The sequence below is a fragment of the Lutra lutra genome, chromosome 9 (assembly GCF_902655055.1).
Source record: "Lutra lutra chromosome 9, mLutLut1.2, whole genome shotgun sequence".
In the NCBI taxonomy this organism is placed as follows: Eukaryota; Metazoa; Chordata; class Mammalia; order Carnivora; family Mustelidae; genus Lutra; species Lutra lutra.
In genome coordinates, this window is record NC_062286.1 from 93,011,303 (window position 1) to 93,031,996 (window position 20,694).

A 20,694-nucleotide genomic window follows, 5' to 3' on the forward strand; every position below is an offset into this window, starting at 1 on the left:
GACTCATGACTGAGAAAGGGTTTCATTGCAAGGACCCACATTTCAATTTCTTACAGCAGGTTTTCTGTAGAGGTTCTGAGATCAGACAGGGAAGTGCAATGCATCATTGAATAGAACCTGCCTCTGTTCCGCAAGGTGAAGACAACAGTTCATTTGCATTTAATTTAAGAAGTAATTGTATTGAGCTTTTTAAAGCGATGTAAGGATCATTTATATTTTCAAGATGTAAGCAAAATGCCACTCTCCAAACTGTAACTTTGTTTTTGTTACAGTTTGTTTGTTGTTTTGTTTTTGTTTTTACTCCTATGAAATTTTAGAAAACCTAGAGATCATGCTTGCAGCCCAAATTTCCTCTGGAGTTAGGATTTGCAGTAAATGTGCTATTTCGATTTTAATACAAACTGATTTTCTTCATCGTAGTGAAAGCACTCAGGGTCTTGTGTGTTGGGGTCAGGGAACAGTGTCTATCAGGGACCTGGAATTATCCAGTTTGCCCCTCCTTTGACTTCCGTTACACTGGCATCCAGACATTTGGGGCTAGTACTGAAAGACATCTGCACAATTTGAATTGCTGCTCCTAGGGTCTTCTCTTCATTCACCTGGGACTCTCTGAGGGTCTTGTGTTAAGTTCTACTGGCCTCAGCTAGTTTGAGGGACCTTAGGAGTCTGACAGTCCATGGAGTGCTCTAGTGAGTATCGTCCAGGGGGAGCTGCCCAGGCTCCTTGATGCTCTACTCTCCAACTCTTTTGACCTGACTTTCCAGCCCCTCTGACTGGGAAGCATGGGCCAGGTAACACTCAACAATGCTATTGAAAATGCAAACTGAGAACTCTGGGGAGAAATAAAACTATGAATTTATAAATGTGGAAGGCATCATTTGGGGAAAATTTCTTAAGATGTATTAATTGAGCAACAGCTAGTTAGCTTTTCCGGAAAATGAATCAAAACCGAATGACCTCCATTGTATATTGTAATAAAAAGCCTCTCGTGGGGTGCCTGGGTGGCTTGGTGGGTTAAAGCCTCTGCCTTCAGCTCAGGTCATGGTCCCGGTGTTCTGGGATCCAGCCCCATCAGGCTCTCTGCCCAGCGTGGAGCCTGCTTCCTCCTCTCTCTCTCTCTCTGCCTGCCTCTCTGCCTACTTGTGATCTCCTTGTGTGTGAAATAAATAAAAAATCTTTAAAAAAAGAAATCTCTCATTAGTGTGCTAACATTGACTTTTCTTTCTAATTCCTGCTTTTTAAAAAAATACATTCATATTCACTTATATATTGTTCTTTCACATCATGCCAAGATTCCTGATGTACTATAGAATTTGGTTTGCAAGGTCTGTTTTCATTGTATATGAACTGGCATAAATAGCCCAGTGCCAACATTTCAGCAGCCTTTAATGACCATGTTTGACACGAAGCTAGACTTCTCTATGTGGACTGGATGACACGGGGGACTCCTAAGAGCAATCATTTGACTCCATAGCATTACTGTGACAATGTGAGAGCACCAGGAGGCATTCTCAGAGGCACTTGGAGGCTATAAGCTGGAACAATGTGTACTGGCAGAAATCCTCCATAAATATTTATTAAGATCAATGGCTACATGCAATGTGCTGATGGTACCTTTTTGTTCAGACTTAAAATTAAGATGAATCGTATAATTGATGTATTAGGACCTCTTCTCTGCTTATAAAGCACAGGACAGTTGTTCTTCCTGCCATATGACTCACACATCTTATTAGTTGCCAGACATTGCATCATAACACTTATACTTTCATTTAATCTATGGCAGTCTGTTGTACTTTGGTGACAGTGATGTGAGCCACAGAAAGGTGCTGGATATGGGCTCATATCAGTTGTGGTGAGTCATTTGACCTCTAGTTATGTGGCTTGTTTTAAGGTGCTAACAGTTCCTAATCACATTTGAAAATACTCAATAAGGGCCAGCATCATAATCCATAAAGCAGTGCCCTTCAGAGAGGGTTCTTTGGAGGGTGGAGGAGAGAAGGAGGGTCCAGAGGACCCACATTACTAGAAGATGTTTATAGAAGACATGATTCCTGCTGGCCAGGGATAAAAGAGTAATTGTCTTTTCCACATATATGTGTTCAACAATTAGTGGTTGCAAGATCTTATGTGGACCTGCATTATCTTAGATATTTTTGAGTATGATTTTGAGCATTTTGGGTATATTTCCCAGAATGCCTTCTTCCCTTAAACAGGTGTCCTTCAGAGGAAAGAATGAGATTTGGGGTTTTAATTAATGTATAGCCAGGTATAAAGAAAATTTAAGTGGAAGGATATCTTAGGGTAAGAACATAAACTATTTTGAATAATTCATGCAAAGCAAAGAAAAAATTTTGCTCCCATTTCTGCAACAAAAAGGAAGAAAGAATTGATATTGTCATATAATCTATAGTCTAACAGGTAAGACAAAAACTCATTGGTAAGAGACTATGTTTCTGCTGCAGTCGAATTGGTAGTGTCAAAAAAGACATGTCCCCCCTCTAAAATCTGGTTTAGAGCAGTGATTCTCAAATCCTAGGTCTGGAACACTAGTGATCTATTATAAGCCTTGTTCGTGCATCACACACCATTGCAGTTCTAAAATAACTCAACTAAGGTACTCAACTTTTAAATAAATATTATAGCCTGACCTGGACATCTCTTTAGAGACTTATCATCAAAATAATTGCAATTTGACCTCTAATTCTGGATCTAGCATCTGAGAGAAGTTGTGGACCTTTTACTTCGCTGAGGGATGGTTGGTTTTATTTATGAAAGGAGTAGCCCTCTGCTGGATCTCATGCCAAAAGCTACCACTATAGAAGGGTACCAGCACTTGAGGGTAAATGCTTTGAATCTACTGTTTTTGTCTACTGTTTTGTCTAACCTAATAAATCCTTTCAGTTCCATCTGGGCAATAATTTGGTTTCCTCACATTGAGTTCAGGGATGATAACGTAGTGGCTAATGGGTGTTTTTATTTTTAAGTTTTATCAATCAATCACTGCCTTTTCTTCGAACAAACAGCAACCTAAACTAAATTTTGTTTCTTTTTTTTTTTTTTGCTTTTTTTTTTCTATTTTTTGCATTTCAATTTTTTTTGTAGTTTCTTTTCTTAATTATTTTTTTAATTTTTTATAAACATATACTGTATTTTTATCCCCAGGGGTAAAGGTCTATAAATTGCCAGGTTTACACATTTCACAGCACTCACCATAGCACATACCATCCCCAATGTCCATAACCCCACCATCCTCTCCCGAAGCCCCCTCCCCCAGCAACCCTCAGTTTGTTTTGTGAGATTAAGGGTCTCTTATGTTTTGTCTCCCTCCCTATCCCATCTGGTTTCATTTATTCTTTTCCTACCCCTCAAACCCCCGTGTTGCATCTCCAATTCCTCATATCAGGAAGATCATATGATAGTTGTCCTTCTCAGATTGACTTATTTCACTAAGCATAATACCCTCTAGTTCCATCCACATCGTCGCAAATGGCAAGATTTCATTTCTTTTGATGGCTGCATAATAGATATATAGATAGATAGATAGATAGATAGATCACATCTTCTTTATCCATTCATCTGTCCATGGACATTAGGTTCTTTCCATAGTTTGCCTATTATGGGCATTGCTGCTATAAACATTTGGAAGCACGTGCCCCATCGCATCACTATGTTTGTATCTTTAGGGTATATACCAGGAGTGCAATTGCTGGGTCATAGGATAGCTCTATTTTCAGCTTTTTGAGGAACCTCCATGCTGTTTTTCAGAGTGGCTGCACCAGCTTGCATTCCCACCAACAGTGTAGGAGGGTTCCCCTTTCTCCACATTCTCGCCAGCATCTGTCATTTCCTGACTTGTTAATTTTAGCCATTCTGACTGGTGTGAGGGGGTATTGTGGTTTTGATTTGTAATTCCCTGATGTTGAGTGATGTGGAGCAATTTTTCATGTGTCTGTTACCCATCTGGATGTCTTCTTTGCAGAAATGTCTGTTCATGTTCTCTGCCCATTTCTTCATTGGATTATTTGTTCTTTGGGTGTTGAGTTTGCTGAGCGCTTTATAGATTTTGGATACTAGCCTTTTGTCTGATATGATGTTGGCAAATATTTTCTCCCATTCTGTCAGTTGCCTTTTGGTTTTGTTAACTGTTTCCTTTGCTGTGCAAAAGCTTTTGATCTTGATGAAGTCCAATAGTTCATTTTTGCCCTTACTTCCCTTGCCTTTGGCGATGCTCCTAGGAAGTTGCTGCAGCTGAGGTTGAAGATGTTGCTATCTGTGTTCTCCTCAAGGATTTTGATGGATTCCTTCCTCACATTGAGGTCCTTCATCCATTTTGAGTCTATTTTCATGTGTGGTGTAAGGAAACGGTCCAATTTCATTTTTCTGCATGTAGCTCTCCAATTTTCTCAACACCATTTGTTGAAGAGACTTTTTTTCCATTGGACATTCTTTCCTGCTTTGTCAAAGATTAGTTGACCATAGAGTTGAGGGTCTATTTCTGGCTTTCTATTCTGTTCCATTGATCTATGTGTCTGTTTTTGTGCCAGTACCATACTGTCTTGATGATGACAGCTTTGTAATACAGCTTGAAGTCCGCAATTGTGATGCCACCAACTTTGGCTTTCTTTTTGAATATTCCTTTGGCTATTCGAGGTCTTTTTTGGTTCCATATAAATTTTAGGATTGTTTGTTCCATTTCTTTGAAAAAATGGATGGGATTTTGTTAGGGATTGCATTAAATGTGTAGATTGCTATAGCACAGACATTTTCACAATATTTGTTCTTCCAATCCATGAGCACGGAACATTTTTCCATTTCTTTGTGTCTTCCTCAATTTCTTTCATGAGTCCTTTATAGTTTACTGAGTATAGATACTTTGCCTCTTTGGTTAGGTTTTTCCTAGGTATCTTATGATTTTGGGTGCAACTGTAAATGGGATTGACTCCTTAATTTCTCTTTCTTCTGTCTTGTTGTTGGTGTAGAGAAATGCAACTGATTTCTGTGCATTGATTTTATATCCTGACACCTAACTGAATTCCTGTGCAAGTTCTAGCAGTTCTGGAGTGGTGCCATTTGGGTTTTCCACATATAGTATCATATAATCTGCAGAGTGATAGCTTGACTTCTTCTTTGTCAATTTGGATGCCCTTAATTTCTTTTTGTTGTCTGATTGTTGAGGCTAAGACTTCTAGTACTATGTTGAATAGCAGCGGTGATAACGGACATCCCTGCCATGTTCCTGACCTTAGCGGAAAAGCTTTCAGTTTTTCTCCATTGAGAATGATATTTGCGGTGGGTTTTTCATAGATGGCTTTGATGATATTGAGGTATGTGCCCTCTATCCCTACACTTTGAAGAGTTTTGATCAGGAAGGGATGCTGCACTTTGTCAAATGCTTTTTCAGCGTCTATGGAGAGTATCATATGGTTCTTGTTCTTATTTTTAATGTATTGTATCGCATTGATTTGCAGATGTTGAACCAACCTTGCAGCTCTGGAATAAATCCCACTTGGTCATGGTGAATAATCCTTTTAATATACTGTTGGATCCTATTGGCTAGTATTTTGGTGAGAATTTTCGCATCTGTGTTCATCAAGGATATTGGTCTGTAATTCTCTTTTTGATGGGATCTTGTCTGGTTTTGGGATCAAGGTGATACTGGCCTCATAAAATGAGTTTGGAAGTTTTCCTTCCATTTCTATTTTTTTGGAACAGTTTCAGGAGAATAGGAATTAATCCTTCTTTAAATGTTTGGTAGAATTCCCCTGGGAAGCCGTCTGCCTTTGGGCTCTTGTTTCTTGGGAGATTTTTGATGACTGTTTCAATCTCCTTACTGGTTATGGGTCTGTCCAGGTTATCTATTTCTTCCTGGTTCAGTTGTGGTAGTTTATATGTCTCTAAGAATGTATCCATTTCTTCCAGATTGTCAAATTTGTTCGAATAGAGTTGCTCATAGTATGTTCTTATAATTGTTTGTATTTCTTGGTGTTGGTTGTGATCTCTCCTCTTTCATTCATGATTTTATTTATTTGGGTCCTTTCTCTTTTCTTTTTGATAAGTCTGGCCAGGGGTTTATCAATCTTATTAATTCCTTCAAAGAACCAGCTCTTAGCTTCATTTATTTGTTCTATTGTGTTTTTTTGTTGTTGTTTTTTTAAGTTTCTATTTCATCGATTTGTGCTCTGATCTTGATGATTTCTCTTCTCTGCTGGATTTAGGCTTTCTTTTTTGTTCTATCTCCAACTCCTTTAGGTGTAGGGTTAGGTTGTGTATTTGAGACCTTTCTTGTTTCTTGATAAAGGTTTGTATCACTGTATATTTTCCTCTCAGGACTGCCTGTGCTGTGTCCCACAGATATTGAACCGTTGTGTTTTCATTATCATTTGTTTCCATGAATTTTTTCAATTCTTTAATTTCCTGGTTGACCCATTCATTCTTTAGAAGGATGCTGTTTCATCTCCATGTATTTGGGTTCTTTCCAAATTTCCTCTTGTGATTGAGTTCTAGCTTCAGGGCATTGTGGTCTGAAAATATGCAGGGAATGATCCCAATCTTTTGATTCCGGTTGATACCTGATTTATGACCCAGGATGTGATCTATTCTGGAGAATGTTCCATGCGCACTAGAGAAGAATGTGTATTCTGTTGCTTTGGGATGGAATGTCCTGAATATATCTGTGATGTCCATCTGGTCCAGTGTGTCGTTTAAGGCCTTTATTCTTTGCTGATCTTTTGCTTGGATGATCTATCCATTTCAGTGAGGGGAGTGTTAAAATCCCCTAATATTACTGCATTATTGTCGATGTGTTTCTTTGATTTTGTTAGTAATTGGTTTATATAGTTGGCTGCTCCCATGTTAGGGGCATAGATTTTTAAATTGTTAGATCTTCTTGTTGGATAGACCCTTTGAGTATGATATAGAGTCCTTCCTCATCTCTTATTATACCCTTTGGCTTAAAATCTAATGGATCTTATATAAGGATTGACACCCCAGTTTTCTTTTGATGTCCATTAGCATGGTAAATTGTTTTCCACCACGTTAAATCTGGAGGTGACTTTGGGTCTAAAATGAGTTTCTTGTAGGCAGTATATTGATGGGTTTTGTTTTCTTATCCATTCTGATATCCTGTGTCTTTTGATTGGGGCATTTAGCCCATTAACATTCAGGGTAAGTATTGAGAGATATGAATTTAGTGCCATTGTATTGCCTGTAAGGTGACTGATTTACTGTATATTGGTCTCTGTTCCTTTCTGATCTACTACTTTTAGGGTTTCTCTTGCTTAGAGGACCTCTTTCAATATTTCCTGTAGAGCTGGTTTGGTGTTTGCAAATTCTTTCAGTTTTTCTTTGTCCTGGAGCTTTTTGTCTCTCCTCCTATTTTCAATGACAGCCTAGCTGGATATAGTATTCTTGGCTGCATGTTTTTCTCATTTAGTGCTCTGAATATATCATGCCCAGTTCTTTCTGGCCTGCCAGGTCTCTGTGGATAAGTCTGCTGCCAATCTAATGTTTTACCATTGTATGTTACAGACTTCTTTTCCCGGGCTGCCTTTAGGATTTTTCTTTGTCACTAAAACTTGTAAATTTTACTATTAAGTGACAGGTTGTGGACCTATTCTTATTGATTTTGAGGGGGGTTCTCTGCATCTCCTGGATTTTGATGCTTGTTCCTTTGCCATATTAGGGAAATTCTCTACAATAATTCTCACCAATATACCTTCTTGCTCCCCTCTCTCTTTCTTCTTCTTCTGGAATCCCAATTATTCTAATGTTGTTTCATCTTATGGTGTCACTTATCTCTTGAATTCTCTCCTTGTGTTGCAGTATTTGTTTGTCTCTCTTTTGCTCAGCTTCTTTATTCTCTGTCATTTGGTCTTTTATATCACTAAATCTTTTCTTCTGCCTCATTATCCTAGCAGTAAGAGCCTCCATTTTGTATTGTATCTCATTAATAGCTTTTTTGTTTCAGCTTGGTTAGATTTTAGATCTTTAATTTCTCCAGAAAGGGCTTTTATCTCTCCAGGGAGGGTTTCTCTAATATCTTCCATGCCTTATTCGAGCCCAGCTAGAACCTTGAGAATCATCATTCTGAACTCTAGATCTGACATATTTCCAATGTCTGTATTGATTAGGTCCCTAGCCTTTGGTACAACCTCTTGTTCTTTTTTTTCTGGTGAGTTTTCCCACCTTGTCATTCTGTCCAGATAAGAATATATGAAGGAGCAAATAAAATGCTAAAAGGGTGGCAAAGGCCCCAGGAAAATGTGCTTTAACCAAATCAGAAGAGACCCAAATCATGGGGAGGAGGAGAGGGGATAAAAAGAAGTTCAGGGAAAAAAAAGTTTAAAAAAAAGAAATGAATAAAGAAAAAATATTTAAAAAGAAGGAATATATATATATAATACATATATATATAATACATATATATAATACATATATATAATACATATATATATATATAATATATATATATTAGACTAGTGACTAGAACAGTGTCACCCACTTAATTTTTTGAGTGTTTTGGTCTCTTAGAAGAAACTGCCTCCCAACATTTTAAAGAATGAAAAACATATATACGGGTTGACCCATTGAAGGGATGGAATATGCCTATAAAGATGAGAAAAAATATTTTTTTTAATTTCTAAAAAAGGAGTTGATAAAGTCAGTTGGTGAGGAGAATAAAGAAAAAGAAGTGGAGGGCATTTGCTCAGTCTGGGAACTAGAACTAGCCCAGAGCTAGATTTAGGGTATATTTTGATCTATAGGAGAAGTTGTACCCCAACTTTTTAGAAGAAAAAGCCCTATGTGTATACAAAAGTATAGTGAGATACAATGAAGGATAAAATATGACTATATTATGAAGGTTCAAAAAGTTATTATTATTTTTTTGAAAGATATTGTTAAGATAAACTAGTTTAAAAAAGTTAAAAGAGGAAAGGGTAAAAGTTTAAAAAAATATTTAAAAGTTAGCAGAAGAAAAAAAATTAACTACCAGACTAAAGAATCATGGGGAGAACCAATGAATTCCTTGCTTTGCTTTCTCCTCCTCTGGAATTCCGCTGTTCTCCTTAGTAAGCGTACTTGGTCTTGGCTGGATTCTTATTGATTTTTCTGGGGGAGGGGCCTGTTGTAGTGATTCTCAAGTGTCTTTGAGTGAGTCGGAATTGCCCCGCCCTTTCCAGGGGCCAGGCTAAGTAATCTGCTTGGTTTCACTTTCAGGAGCTTTTGTTCCTGAAGGCTTTCCGTAGAGTTCCAGAAGATGGGAATGATAGTGGCGGCCTACCAATCTCTGGCCCAGAGGAGCTGAGAGCTCGGTCCCACTCCTCAGTGCGCCCTCAGAGAAAAGTGCTCAATCAATCCCGTCTCCCTGGCCTCTGGCAGCACTTGGGGAAAAGCCCTCAAACACTCCCATCTCCCTGGCTTCTGGCCATGCTTGGAGGACAGCACTCAATTGTTCCCATCTCCCTGGCCTCCAACTGTGCTCCGAGCTCATCCAGCCTGTGACTGATACAAGGTACCAGTTGAGAGCTCACTCCTCAGCTTTGTCTCTGTAGCTGGCTTCTTCACTCTAATACCTGCGAGCTCTGTGACACTCAGACACCCCCGATCCTCCTGTGACCCTGCGGGACCTGGAGCCACGCTGACTCCACGTGGGCTTCACCCCGGTTTAGCCTCTGGAGTGATATCCTTCAGTGGAGCAGACTTTTAAAAGTCCTGATTTTGTACTCCGTTGCTCCTCCACTTGCCGGGAACCGGCCCCTCCCCCCGCAGTCTATCTTCCCATCGCTTTGGATTCACTTTTCTGCCGGCCCAACCTTTCAAAAAGTGTCGATTTTCTGTTTCTAGAATTGTTGCTGCTCGCTCTTTGATCTCCTGTTGGATATGTAGGTGTTCGCAATGGTTTGATAAGCTATCTAGCTGATCTCCTGCTACCTGATGTAGTCTCGGCCTGTTACTTCTCTGCCATCTTGACTCCTCTGTCCCCTTTTTTTTTGCATTTCTTTATAAAGGGTATGAATTTCCACAAGGGTTTTTTCCAGAAACTTGACAGGACATTTCTGACTCCATCTTTTAAGATTTGGTTTACAATACTGAATGCCACTTGACCATGCACAGAGCCATAAGTAACTTGGCTCTGTAAGTCTCAACAGAGAGACAGTGTAGTTCTGGCAGCCTCTGAAAGATGGCCTGATCTGTGCTCAGTAATAATCTTTGCTTCTCTTTGACTACTCCCAGAATATTGAAAAAGGTGTATCTTTCGAATGTACTATACCTTTTTCAAAGATAACAAGTTATAAAGCACTCATTTTAAAAGCAATTTTTTCTTAGGGCAGTTCCTTAATTTTTTTTTTTGTATTGCACTGACAAACTGATATCAAATATATATGGATGTTTAGTATATTAATCAATGATTCTTATAATCCTGTATGAATCCTTTATGTGTTGCTCTCTTTGTTTCCTCTAGGAAATACTGAACTATAAAATAAAGAAATGTCATTAGAAATCAAAGACACTGAAGTTTGGAAGGAACAGTTGGGAAGGGTTATGGGTGCCCTATCATATACAGAACCAAATTATGTGGTCCTGGTCTCTGAAGAATGTAATTTCTCCATCAAATTTGCCATAAACAGAGAAAAGGATGATCAGTTGGGCAATCACTTATTATTCAACACCTGTGTCATCTCCTCTTGGCTAAAGGGTAAGAGCTAAGTCTACATAGCAGCAGTAAATCATATTAGCAGTCAACAATAATGAGGAAAAACAAGACCAAATTTTGTGGCCGAACTGGAGTACCATTACTGAGAGACTACACAGCTCAATGGAATGCCCCTGACAGGGCAATTAGCCATGGTTTTAAGAGGAAATAAAGGTAAAGTTTGCCTTCCAAGAGAAAATATTCATCCCAGATAACAAGTTCAATCCATTGAATTTTATGAACCTTTCCTCCATCCATTTGAAGACAAAGTCTTCAAAAAAAAAAGCAAAAACAAAAACAAAAACAATAAAAAGCAAACCCAAACCTCCCACTTTGTTGATATTACATAAGGCCAGGCGAGTGACTGGCGAGAAGAGACAACCTCAGAGCAGAGTGTGCATCTGCCTTTATTTTCATATTGAGCCTCATGTATTTGAAGCTATCGTATCCTCACCATCTTAGTTAAATTCTCAAAGAGAATGCCCACGACTCATAACCCTATTTTCTGACATGACGTCTACAAAGTCCCCCTGTAAGTGTTCTTGTTTCTTTGACATCCTTCTGCTCTGCCGCTCATGACCATGAGAGACCTGTCCTTTCTCCTCACAGTGCACTTGTTCCTTCAAATGCTTCTTCTGGAGTTGAAGAGAGGCAGCAACCATGAATAAACAATGAGGAGTATGCCTTACAATACTGCCCCTTGAGCCGAGAGCTCTGGAAATACACTGAACTTAAATGGGGGGATGTCTGTTGTGGGTTTCTCACTGCCTGAAAGTATAGGACACACGATGATCTAAGCAACATTATTTTGTAACCTGAAAGAAGCAGATGTTACCAAGCTCTTGTGAGAATGAACCTAAGGGAAATAATTCAGTCCGTGTTTGCCCAAGGCCAGACAGTGCATTCCTATAACCTGGACCAAAATCCAAATCTCCTGACTTATGGTCCAGTGCTTACAGAAAGAACACAGAGCTGTTGCTGTCTGTCATTTGATGCAACCTCTGGATGGCTATTCTCTTGCAGTTAGCCTTCTCTCCAGGTCTGGCACCAACACTTTTTGTGTGTGTGTGTGTGTCAGATGAAATGTAGTGTCTGTGGGGATGGCTTCCCCTAATATGTAAAGGGTTAACCACAAAGGAAAGATTCTCAAGCTCAAATCTCTTAGGACAGCTGAATGCTAAATACAGATGGTTCATTAGCCAATCCTTTTTGAAATGTTTGCTATTTTTTTCTCTCTCTTGAACTTAGGGCTAAGGAGAAAGGTTAGAATCAGAGGAAGGCAAACAGGGAGAATAAGAAAAAGAAGGACTTTAAGTAATATATGATCCCTCGATGGGGTTTCACATCTTCCAAATGCATGTTTTCCTTAAAGGAAATCTTTCCTCGCAGTCAAAAGTATAGCCTTTTCTAGGACTTTAGACATCATTTGGATCTGAAAATCTCATTGAACATGAGAAGTTACATCAGAGTTTTACAGTTAGTGAAGTAACAGGTGCATAACTAAACTGGAAGAATTCATTCATTCATTCATTCTTTCTTTCAAGTAATCATGTTATTACCCAGCTTTAAGCGCTCCTCTGTCTGACTCCATATTACCCTTAGAATAATGTCCAGGGTGCCTGGGTGGTTCAGTTGGTTAAGTGCCCAAGTTCAGCTCAGGTCATGATCTCGGGGTCATGAAATCGAGTCCCGCAATGGGCTCTGATCTCAGCGTGGTGTCTGCTTGAGATTCTCTCCTTCTCTTCCTCTCCCCCCACTCGTGTTCACTCTCTCACTTTCTATCTCTAAAATAAAATCTTAAAAAATAACAATAAAATCCAAATTCCATGATCACATCGCCAAGCTCCCAATTACTTAGTTCCTGTCTGCTCCCTTCTGCTCTGCTATCCATTTTCTCCCGCTTTCAGGGGCCCCAATCCCTCTGGCCCTCTTTCTGTTCCTCATACCTTCCAAACTCTTTCCCTGCATGGGACCTGTTCACTCTCTGTCCCCTTTCCTTTTGGGAGACCTTCTCTTTGCTGATTTGATCACATTTCCCTCATTTGCTTGTCATTGAAAACTCAGCCTCCTTAGAGAGGCATTGCCATGCCACTGGGTCTAATCCCCACCTACTATACTTTATCATGCCATCCTGGTTTTTTTCTCCATAGGGCTGAGCACATTCATTCTTGTTTATGTACCTACTTCCTTATTGTCTCTGAGAGACAATATGCACTCTGAGAGAACAGCAAACAGAGCTGGCTTGTTTACTGTTATATCTACCATCCCTAGATATGTGTCTGACATACACCAGATGATTAACATATGTCTGTTGAACTAAATACTAAATGGGTTTTTTAAAATATTGATGATCTATGAGACACTGAGCACTAGAAATCCAGAGAAGGAAAGGAAAGAATTCTTGCTCTAAGGAGACTCAGAGACTGGTAACTTCAGGTAGTTGGTTTTCTACTCTATTACACAGCCATTAAATTTCACTCAGAAACTGGCAGATTCCTGGAGATTCAGGTCACCTGATGTCAAAAATAGTCATCCACTATGATTTCAGATTTTTCATTGGTAAAGTGATTATGGCTCTCATTCTGCCTGGGATAGACCCTGTTTACACCTGCCATTTTGACATAATCATTAGTAGTACCTTTTTTCACTCTCATTAGTACTACCTTTTTTTTGCTCTCAAAAGCACCCAGTTTATATGACAAATTACCTACCTATTCACTGTCAGCTAAATACTAATAATCCATAATTATTGCTAGTTGGAGTGTCTTACCCATATAGACCATGCCAATTCAGTAATGTGGAAGGACACATCCTATCTCTAGAAAAGGGCAACTTTTTAAGTTAAAAATCTGAGGGAAGATAAGGGTAGATCTAGTCTCCCAGTTCCAGTTAATGAGTCCACTAATGAGGCCAGTATTTCCCAAGATATGTTTAATAATTCTAAGAAGTGTAAATAAGAGTTACATGCAGAATATAAAACAGAGCAGAGATTCTTTATTGTGCTGCAAACTATTCTGCAAAGTTCACTTGCACTCCCTCATCTTTACAATTATGATTTCTATTTTACAGATGATTACATTGAGGCTCAGAGAGGGTGAAGAACTCCTCCAGGATCACACAGATCCACTTCTTAGTGATCATGTCCCAACCATTGTGCCCATTGCTTTTCAAATGAAAGAACAAATAATTGGATAAAAGCCTCCTGTGCTTAAATAGGGCATGCTGCATCAAACTAAGTTAAGTGGGCTACTTTTCCTTAGAACTTTATTATGTCTATAACACGTCAAAGTGCTTGGTGAAACTTCAAGGGGTAAAAAGGGCATAAGTGTCTCCATCATTCATTGGGACACAGGACACATTTTTGTGAGGAGGACTAAAGTTCTGCTGAGAAAACTTTGGCCAACGCTGCTTTGGGAAATTGACTAGGGCCAGCTTCCCTTTCTATGGGTGTCAGCCCTACAGGTGTGTAAACACACACCCACACACTGGGTCTGAGGCAGGGTCTTGCTTTGCAGCGGGGGAGTGGGGGGGGCTCCAGTTTTTCTCAGCTCTAAATGGGAGACAAGATCATCCTTAGATGAATGAGGTTTCATGGTCTTAGCATCCAATACATAACATCAATGCTTTTAACCCTCTTTCAGTGCATTTTCCTTTCCCATACTGCACATTCTGGGTTTTCTTTTCTTTTAAATTTTTGTTTATTTATTTGAGAGAGACAAAGAGAGCCAGAGAGAGCACAAGCAGTAGTGGGAGGGATAGAGGGAGAGGGAGAAGCAGACTGCTGGCTGAAGAGGAAGCCTGATTCCAGGTTCCATCCCAGGACTCTGGGATCATGACCTGAGCCACAGACAGATGCTTAATTGACTGAGTCACCAAGGTGCCCTGAATGTTCTGGGTTGTTACCTCACCTTCTAACTTACAAGCCTAGAAGTCTCCATAGAGGGACCTATCATATTTTCTTTTATTTCTTTTCAGCATAACAGTATTCATTGTTTTTGCACCACAACTAGTGCTCCATGCAATATGTGCCCTCCTTAATACCCATCACCTGGCTCCCCCAACCTCCCAGCCCCCACCCCTCCGAAACACTCAGGTTGTTTTTCAGAGTCCATAGTCTCTTATGGTTCACCTCCACTTCCAATTTCCCTCAACTCCCTTCTCCTCTCCATGTCCCCATGTCCTCCATGTTATTTGTTATGCCCCACAAATAATTGAAATCATATGATAATTGACTTTCTGTGCTTGACTTATTTCACTCAGCATAATCTCTTCCAGTCCCATCCATGATACTACAAAAGTTGCGTATTCATCCTTTCTGATGAAGGCATAATACTCCCTAGTGTATATGGACCACATCTTCCTTATCCATTTGTCCATTGAAGGGCATCTTGGTTCTTTCCACAGTGTGGCAACTGTGGCCATTGTTGCTATAAACATCGGGGTACAGATGGCCCTTCTTTTCACTCCATCTGTATCTTTGGGGTAAATACCCAGTAGTGCAATTGCAGGGTCATAGGGAGGCTCTATTTTTAATTTCTTAAGGAATCTCCACACTGTTTTCCAAAGTGGCTGCACCAGCTTGCATTCCCACCAACAGTGTAAAAGGATTCCCCTTTCTCCACATCCTCTCTAACACACGTTGTTTCCTGTCTTGCTAATTTTAGCCATTCTAACTGGTGTAAGGTGGTATATCAATGTGGTTTTAATTTGAATCTCCCTAATGACTAGTGATGATGAACATTTTTTTCATGTGTCTGATAGCCATTGTATGTCTTCATTGGAGAAGTGTCTGTTCATATCTTCTGCCCATTTATTGATATGATTATGTGTTTTGTGTGTGTTGAGTTTGAAAAGTTCTTTGTAGATCCTGGATATCAACCTTTTGTCTGTACCCCATACAGCAATTCAGTAACGTGACAGGATACAAAGTCAATGTATAGAAATCAGTGGCTTTCTTATACACTAACAATGAAAATACAGAAAGGGAAATTAGAGAATCGATTCCATTTACTATAGCACCAAGAACCATAAGATACCTGGGAATAAACTAAACAAGGAAGTAAAGGATCTGTACTCGAGGAACTACAGAACACTCATGAAAGAAATTGAAGAAGACACAAAAAGATGGAAGATCATTCCATGTTCTTGGATCGGAAGAGTAAACATTGTCAAAATGCCTATACTGCCTAGAGCAATCTATACATTTAATGCCATTGTGATCAAATTTCCACCGGTATTTTTCAAAGAGCTGGAGCAAATAATCGTAAAATTTGTGTGGAATCATAAGAGACCCCAAATCGCTAAGGAAATGTTGAAAAACAAAATCAAAACTGGGGGCATCATGTTACCTGATTTCAAGCTTTGCTACAAAGCTGTGATCACCAAGACAGCATGGTCCTGGCATAAAAACAGATGCATAGGCCAGTGGAACACAGTAGAGAGCCCAGATATGGACCCCCAACTCTATGGTCAAATAATCTTTGACAAAGCAGGAAAAAATATACCGTGGGAAAATGACAGTCTCTTCAATAAATGGTGCTGGGAAAATTGGACAGCTATATGTAGAGGAATGAAACTCGACAATTCTCTTACACCGTACACAAAGATAAACTCAAAATGGATAAAAGACCTCAACGTGAGACAGGAATCCATCAGAATCCTAGAGGAGAACATAGGCAGTAACCTCTTCAACATCAGCCACAGCAACTTCTTTCAAGATATGTCTCCAAAGGCAAAGGAAACAAAAGCGAAAATGAACTTTTGGGACTTCATCAATATCAAAAGCTTCTGTACAGCAAAGAAACAGTCAACAAAACAAAGAGGCAACACACGGAATGGGAGAAGATATTTGCAAATGACAGTACAGACCTATCATATTTTTGGCCAATGTCCTTACTACAGTTTAATAACTGAAACCTTTCCATTTGAAGCACAGGAGATGAAGAGTAGAAAAGAAGCACTGCTGATAGGGAAAAGAGAGCAAATGCATAGCCATTATTGCCCCTCTTTTAGATTGTTGGAGTGGGTGGGTGGGGGATGGGCGTGAAAAATGAGGGGTAGTGGGAGCAGAGCTGCACCTGCACTTTCCAAATAAGCATATTTGTGTTTTCTGGATACATCTTAGTTCCTGGGGAAGGGGAAGCTGCATATAGAGGAAACCAGGGCAGAATCAGAAACCCTCTACCTGGTTTCCTGATTGCAATGGGGGCAATGGCTGCCTTGCCTGTTTGGGCTCCTACTGCAATAGGACTGAGTTTACAATGGCCTTGGCACTGAGTTATAAGCATCTCCTGCTTTTCTTTTTTCTCTGCTCCCACTTCTTCTACCCACTCTTCAAAACCTTTCTTCCTCCTCCTGAGTGAATGAAACTGACAGGTTTCAGAAGCCAGGGTGTTGCTGTGACCCAGACAGGCCAGTTCCGACATCTGAAATAGCCTGGCTTAGCTATTATTCCACAGTGTGTGTGATACAAACCATTTCTTTCTTAAAAAACAAACAAACAAAACCAACAAAAACAAATAACCCATAAAACAAAACAAACAAAAAACAAGACAACAAAACAAAACAAACAAAAAACATTTAACCCTTCCCAATCCAAGAGTGCTTCCTGTTTTTTTTCAACTATGTTTTAACTTGGGTGAGAAATGTTTTTGCTTCTAAGGAATCCTAAGAAGGAATCCTATAGAGGAATCCTTACAAATAAATAAATCCTAATAAAAATCTATATCCACAGACATTCCATTTCCCACTTCCTGCTGGACTTGCACAGCCCCATGCATCAGCAAAGCATAGTTGGGGTCTTCAACTTGTCCCAGAGACTTAGTCTGGAAATAGATCACACACGGTCACCTAGAGGACGCACTGTGTACATTTTCAGGGAGTAAGGAGAGGGCGCTTGCTCCCAAGCTCCATAAAAGGGGAGGAGGTGGATCAGTTTCTTCCTTCATTGAGAAAGAGAATTGGAAGGCCAGAGATACAAAGCCACACAGAGAGCAGGAAACAAAGCAGTTGGATGGGAATTGAACTTGCGAAGCTAGGTGTGGAGTCAGGCATAAAACTTGGAGGGGGATAAGGAGACTGCTCCTCTAGCCCCTCGTCTGGGCTGCGCTTCCAGAGTTCCCACCAGCTTCAGGTTGTATTTTTGTATCTGCTTTTTATAGAGAGAAAAGTATATATTTTTTCCTCTTATGAGAAAATTCCTGTTCCAAGAGAAAATAAGGCAAGATCAAGGAAGGAGAGACGAGCCAGCCAGAAATTATCTAGTAAATCTATCATGGATCCTAATCAGAACATGAAATGCAAGTTAGTAGTAGTGGGAGACTGTCAGTGTGGGAAAAACTGCAGTGCTGCATGTCTTCAGCAAAGACTGCTTCCCTGAGGTGAGTGCAGCATGCCTGGCCTGGGCTTGGACAGGAGAGGGGGTCGGCGGGTGGGAATCCCCCTGTATCAGGTTGGGCTTCTCTTCCCATTTCCCCCTTTACTGAATTTTCTTTTTCTAAACAGTCTTTCTTACTACTTTCCCCCTGGTGAGCCTGCCCAGAAAGGGGAAATGAGCTGGAAGCTCTTAGGGGACTTGTCTGTACATTCATCTGTTAGCCTCTGAAACTTGATCTGTCCTGTGTGGGGAACCCCAGGTTGGGAGGTTTGGATTCTCACGTTTTGAGGAGGATCACTCATTACCCTCATCACACCTTCTCTTGGAAGGACACAACTAAGGGACTGAAAGGACAAGTCAGAGATGGGAAGAAAATATTTCTCAGTCACATATCTGATAAAGAACTTAAATCTGGACTATATGAAAAACTATATAAAGAAGAGGGGGCATGAGGGAGTGCGGGTGAAAGGGAGACCCTCGGTTCTGGCAGAGCTGCAATGCCCTCGTCTTTGTTTCCCTGTCCTGATGTTGGGCATCGGGCAGTTTTGATTTCAGCCTCTGGGTCTTCAGGAACCAACAGTTTCTCCAGGCAAAATAAATAAAATAAATCAGTGACACGTATGTCGCAGGATGGAGGATCCGGGCTTCTGGCACCCTGAACCACCTGTTATACAAAGGAGCCAGCGATGAACGTAAGCGACTGGTGGAGGGAAGCACGCAGGTGGGTGTGAGGACCACCATGATTAGATCTTTCAGCATCTCAGAGGCTGAAGTCCAAGTATCAACCCTTTCGTGCTCCCTTGAGAGGGAGCCCATCATCTTGCCAGGCTGACCTGTACCCCCACCCTCCAACACACACATAAGAGGCCCCTGTGGGCCAAGGGGACTGGTTAGTGGTCCTCGGGCCAGCATGTCGGTCTGGGGCGTGATGCTCAGACCTGGCCCAAGGACTGATGCTCTTAGCAGCCAGCTGCCAGACTCAACCCCCTGGGGAAGAAAAAGCAAAGCAAATGCTCTGCTAACCTTGACTGATTTGGAAGCCTGGGGGTTTCTCCCATTGCTCCCGCAACTGTGGCCTGGGCTTACACCTTGGCTTTGCTAGCTCTGTGACCTTGGGCAGGTTTCTTAAACTCTCTGTGCCTCATTTTCCTTTCCTAGAAAAGAGGAATAACTTCTCTCTTTCCCCGAGGCTGAGGTCAAGATTAAATGCAATAGTATCTGTGGAAAGTCTAGCCTGCAGTGGGCACACAGGAAGTTCAGTAGTGGAAGCTATGTTTTTGTCCTCAAGCCAAGAAGGATAGAAGGAACCTCATGGAATCTTGTTTCAACCAGATTCTTAAAGATTTCAACACCCAAGATGTAAAAGTGTAATAAAGAAGGCAAGCAGAGGAGAATGGGGATTTGGAAAACTGTTTGGTTGAGTTCTTTGGGTTTGGGAAAGATTCCTTCCTGTCAGCTGTATGATTTGCAGAGGGAAAGATCAGGCACAGGAGAACATGTCATATGCGCTTCCACTGGAAGTCAGCCCCAGGCCCTGCTGTGTGTGTGTGTGTGTGTGTGTGTGTGTGTGTGTGTTTGTGTGATGTCCGCCTCCTGCCAGAGAACCGAGGATTTTAAAGCTGGTGAAGAGTGAAATAGCTAGCATTACACATGTGACTTGCTCTGTGCCAAGCACATTTTTACTTAGCTTTAAAATTATCCACAGCTACCACCAATGACCAACCCCCTGGTTGGACAGATACACAAAGAAATAAACAGGCTTACTGAAAAGCCCACAGCGGCCATGTGAAAGAGCAGCACTGACACCCAGCACTCCTGCTGCCATCTCAGTAGCTGCCTCACCATTTGGCCTGAATCTTCTTTTTTTTTTTTTTGAGATTTTATTTACTCATTTGACAGAGAGAGATCACAAGCAGGCAGAGAGGCAGGCAGAGAGACAGGAGGAAGCAGGCTCCCCACTAAGCAGAGAGCCCAATTCGGGGCTCGATCCCAGGACACTGAGATCATGACCCGAGCTGAAGGCAGCGGCCTAACCCACTGAGCCACCCAGGCGCCCCCTGAATCTTCATTTTTAATGTAAAATGCAAAACTGTGCATGAAGATTATGACTGTGGCATGGTGTCCCAAAGACTGCCACCAACACTACATCCCCTGTGTATAAGGGATACTGTGCTGTTCTGTGGAGAGGGGAGCCTGTCCCCCACCCCTTGAAGAGAAGGGGGATTGCTTTGATGCCTGGCCACAGGGGGCATCCCTGACTGACAGAACCAGACCTAGGCCCTGCAGGCCCCAGCTGAAGCTCCAGCTTTCTTGGAACTCAGGTGTGGTGCTGTAAGGGAGCTGAAGTAGCCTTCTAGAGGAAGAGCCTCACGAGAACAATGAGAAAAGTACATAGAATTGACTCAACTTTAAAATAGAGAAGTACAGGGGCACCTGGGTTGTGCAGTTCATTAAGCATCAAACTCTTGGTTTCAGCTCAGGTTGTGATCTCTGGGTCCAGAAAATGAGCTCTGTGTTGGCCTTCCAGCTCAGCTCGGAGTCTTCTTAGGACTACTCTTCTCCCTCTGCCCCTTGCCCCCTCAAATAAAAAAAGAAACCTTTAAAAAAATAAAGAAGTACCTAGTTC